This window comes from Octopus bimaculoides, chromosome 6 (genome assembly GCF_001194135.2).
Source record: "Octopus bimaculoides isolate UCB-OBI-ISO-001 chromosome 6, ASM119413v2, whole genome shotgun sequence".
Lineage (NCBI taxonomy): Eukaryota > Metazoa > Mollusca > Cephalopoda > Octopoda > Octopodidae > Octopus > Octopus bimaculoides.
This window is the reverse complement of record NC_068986.1, coordinates 6223216-6228429: the sequence shown is the minus strand read 5'-3', so window position 1 is coordinate 6228429 and position 5214 is coordinate 6223216.

Genomic DNA, 5214 nt, shown 5'->3' with positions numbered 1-5214 from the left:
ATATATACATATACATATACATATATATGTGTGTGTATGTACATGTATGTGTTTTATGCGTACACATATGTGTGATGTGTGTGTTTGTATGTGTGCGTGTGTGTGTGTCTGTCTGTCTGTCGGTCTGTGTTTGAATGCTTCCATTCAGCACGTTATATAAAACAGCACTGAACTACTAACAGAGAAGTTTGTTGTCATTCCTCATCACCATATCATCTGCTAGCAAAATGCTTCTTGAAGACATGTAGGGTTAAAATTCCCTACCTTGAAAAAACAGATAAAGATTAATGACAGGAAGACCGTTCAGCTATAAAACAATCCCTCAATAATTTATATTCATCTAACCCATACTAGCAGTGAAAAATGGATGTAAACACATAAACAAACAAATGTTGTATCCTGGACTTCATCATGCAATGTGTCCTTTCTTTTTTCTTGAATCACACCTTGTTGGCTATTATTCATAGCAGGTCAAGCACTCTCATAGAGAGTCTCTTGTTGGTTTTATTCATAGGTGTATTTGATCTTGGTACTACTGCCAGTTAGAAGAATATTGTAGCATATTTCTCCCACTCACAGAACTTGACTATCAGTTTTACTATGCTGTTGGATGGCTCAACCTCTGCACAGCATCTTGCTACTTGTTGCATCCCATCCTCATTTCCTTTGTGAAGTTCAGTATACTGTGCTCCATTGTCACAAATTCTCTCTGCTTCTTCTTCTTCCGCAGGTTCCTTCAGCCTAGATCACTTCTCCCGATCTTTATCCAACTGACATCCTCCCTGTATCCATGCACATCATATATCCATACCAGTGTAGTCACCTCTTTTGCACAACATATGCAGTTTCTGATTCCTTCTATATTTAGTTTCTTGACTCAGCCCATCTTTGCTACATCATTCAAGTATACCAACACCAAATATTTATATCTCCATTTCTTTCCAGCCTTCACATCTTCTAATTCAATATCTGTTTCATTAACAAGTAACATCACAACTTCATTGCACCTTACTTAGAGATGAAGCCTCTTAGTTACCCACAGAGATAATAGCTTCCTGAACTTAATCCATTTTGTCCTTGCTCTAGCTCCTATGCATTCAGAACACCTACCTTCTCTGCTAATTAGACCACCTCCTAAAATATCTAATTACATTCAACCAGATCACCATCAGTTTACAAACATTTGGATGGAAGACAGCTGACATGCTGTTCCGATTATGCGGGTTTTATATTTTGATAGAAAAAACCTGTTTGTTTTAATCTGCAACAGTTAAAAAACAACATAGTGGGGAACAATATTTGTGATACAGGTTCCACTCTTCAGTGAGGTAAAAAGATTTCTTACACTGGCAAAAAGCACCAAATTTATGAAGGATTGGGTATAATTGTTTTAACTAATCCCCAATAAACACTTTACATGTGATGAAGCATGGCCTGAGAGTTAGGGTATTGTACTCATGATCACAAGATTGTGGTTTCAATTCCCAGACCTGGTAGTGCATCAAAACTTCATACTAATTTCTATTCCAAACACAAACTTAATAATAACAAACTCGTTTTAACAAATTACTTATTATGTTCAAAATTAATCAAAGACTATCTATTTTAACCCTTTAGCATTCAGATTAGTCTGTCAAATGCAATGATTATTTATTCATGTTGTTTAAATTCATCATCATCATCATCATCATCATCATCATCATCATTTAACGTCCATTGTCCATGCTGGCATGAGTTGGACAGTTCGACTGGGCTGGCATGCAGGAAGGTTTCATCAGGCTCCAGTCTGATTTGGCATGGTCTTCTATGGCTGAATGCCCTTCTTAACACCAACCACTCTGAGATTGTAATGGGTGCTTTTATGTGCCAAAGGCACAGGTGCCACTTGCATGACACCAGCATCTGCCATGGCTGATTTTACTTGGCTTGATGGGTCTTCTTCTCAAGCACAACATAATGACAAAGGTCTTGGTCATTGCCTCCAAATTATTCATGGCAGAAACATTAGCACACTGGGTGAAATGCTTAGCGGTATTTCGTCTGTCTTTATGCTCTGAGTTCAAATTCCGCAGAGGTCAACTTTGCCTTTCATCCTTTCAGGGCCGATAAATTAAGTACCAGTTGCATACTGGGGACGATCTAATCAACTGTCCCCTGCCCACAAAATATCAAGCCTTGTGCCTAGAGTAGAAAAGAATATTTCATAGCGTCAAGATTTTCAATGATGTAATTGTTTAGTTTTAGTATGGCATTGTAGTGTAAGGTATGAGAGGCCAGATCTGTTTGAGCATAAAACAAATAGAATATGGCTGGTTTAAGTGCTAAAGGGTTAATGGAAATATTGTGATAAAGAAGGTAATCTATTGCAGTCAACACTTACAGCAGAGAGAAGATTCCAAAAGGCCAATGTTGTTGGAAGAAAGAGCCAGGCATAGTGGTTAGTACAGTATTGGTGGCGAGGAATGCATCAAAATTGATGAGAGATGGAGAGATGAATAGCAAAGAGATACTTGACTGCTGGAGCCATCTCCAATGGCTAGCTGTCTCTAAGGAACAGATGCCATTATAGTAGCATTAGATAAACAGATAGAAGAGACAGCATACTAAAGGCAGGAGTGTGTTCATAAGTGGTTGAATTCCAGTGAGGCTCTTCTCAGGGTGTGGTCCAGGATGTTTTATGTACATAACAGCTGCATCATCTCAGATGTCATCCAAGTTGATCGCATCAACCTCAAAGCTTGTTTTATGTCTGGTACTTATTGTATTGATCTCTTGTTGTTGCTGAATATCCATGTTGAAACTAACAAACAAACCAACACTGGTTGTTGGGTGGTGAGAGACAAATACAAAGATACATACACATGCATGCAAACACACATGCATATACACATGCACAAATACACACACACACAACAGGCTTCAACAGAGTTTTCATCTTCCCTCACAAGGTTTTTGGTTAACCCTATGCCCTAGGGTTAACCTCTAGCTAAGCCACACACCTCCTATAACCTAGGGCCTACACCAGGTAAAATGCCTAGTAAGATTGTGGTTTCAATCCCTAGACCAGGCAATGTGTTGTGTTCTTGAGCAAAAACACTTCACTTCACATTGCTCCAGTCCACTCAGTTGTAGAAATGAGTTCCACTAGTGGAGGTACGTTTCTTAGTAGTTAGGGTGTTGGATTCACAACTGAAAGATTGTAGTTTCAATCCATGGACTGGGCAATCCATTGTGTTCTTGAGCAAAACACTTGATTTCATGTTGCTCCAGTCCACTTTGATGTAGAAATGAATTTAGCCGAGAGAGAGATGGGCTCCACCAGGCTTTTTTTGCCCTAGATATGCTGCATGGCCGTAGTGAACTCCAAGGAGTTAAGAGACTTGTCAAGGTTATAAGAAAAGGAACGTGTCAAAAGTGCTCTGCAATGGCATTGAAACCTGAGGTCACGTGGTTTCAAAGAAAACTTCTCAACAATATAGCCATGCCTAAACCTAGCTTCTTTACCATGCATAGCCATAACTAAATATAAATTTCTAATTTTGGCACAAGGCCAGCAATTACATTACCCAAGTGCTCAACTGGTACTTATTTTATCGTAATAATAATGATAATCCTTTCTACTGAAAGCACAAGGCCTGAAATTTGGTGGGGATGAGACTAGTCAAATACATCGACCCCAGTATTCACTGGTGTTTGTTTTATTGACTCCAAAAGGATGAAAAGCAAATTTGACCAGAGTGGAATTTGAACTCAGAACGTAATGATGGACGAAATGCCACTAAGAATTTTGCTTGAAGTACTAACAATTCTATTCACCACAATAATAATAATGATATTAATAATAATAATACTTTTTATGGAAGGCACAAGGCCTGAAATTTGGTGGGGACAAGACTAGCCTAATACATCAACCCCAGCGTTCACTGGTTCTTATTTTATCAATTCCAAAAGGATGAAAGGCAAATGTGACCACAGTGGAATTTGAACTCAGAACATAAAAACAGACAAAATGCCAGTAAGCATTTTAGCTGGTGTGCTAACAATTCTGCCAGCTTTCTACCTTCACCATAACTAAATATTAATCTGACTTAAAACTATTTTTTACCAAAGCTTTCCACTTATCACTGTTAGTATAATTATAATGATTTTTAACTTTGGTGTAACGCATGGCAGAGTGATGGAGGGTGGAGATTGATTGGATCAACCTCATTAAATTGTTGTATTGTATTTATTTATTTTATTGACATCCTAATGAGATGAAAGACAGAGTCAGCCGTAGCAGGATTTAATCTCCAAATGTAAAATGATGTAATTAATTTCAACCAGCATTTTACTGTCCCTGCCAATCACTGCTACTACCACCACCACCACCACCACTAACTACTACTACTACTACTACTACTACTACCACCACCACCACGACCACCGCTACCACCATCACCACCACTACCACCACCACTACTACCACTGCAACCACCACTACCACCACCACCACTACCACTACTACTACAATAATACGAGAATAATACTAATGATTTCTGATTTAAGCACAAAAGCCAGCAATTCTGAGAGAAGAGATAAGTCAATGCCATTGACGCCATAACTTGACTTATTTATGAGAGAATGAACGGCAAAGATGACCATGCTGGGATTTGAAATCAAAACATAAAGAATTGGAAGAAATACCATCATCATCATCATCATCATCATCATCATCATCATCATAGTCGTTGTCGTTGTCATAACCATCATTATCATAGCATTAGTGGTATTTCATCTGTCTTTACATTCTGAGTTCAAATTCCACTGAGGTTGACTTTGCTTTTCATCCTTTCGGGGTTGATAAATTAAGTACCAGTTGCATACTGGGTCGATCTAATCGACTGGCCCCTTCCCCCAAAATTTCAGGCCTTGTGCCTAAAGTAGAAAAGAATAATGATTCTTTCTAGTGTTGGCACAAGGGCAGCAATTTTGATGAGAAGAGGTAAGTCAATTACACTGGCCCCAGTACTTGATTGATGCTTTATTTAATCAACCACAAAAGGATGAAAAGCAAAATTGATCTTAACTGGAATTGAACTCAGAATGTGAAGGTGCAGGCATGGCTGTGTGGTAAGTAGCTTGCTTACCAGCCACATGGTTCCGGGTTTAGTCCCACTGCGTGGCATCTTGGGCAAGTGTCTTCTACTATAGCCTCGGGCCAACCAAAGCCTT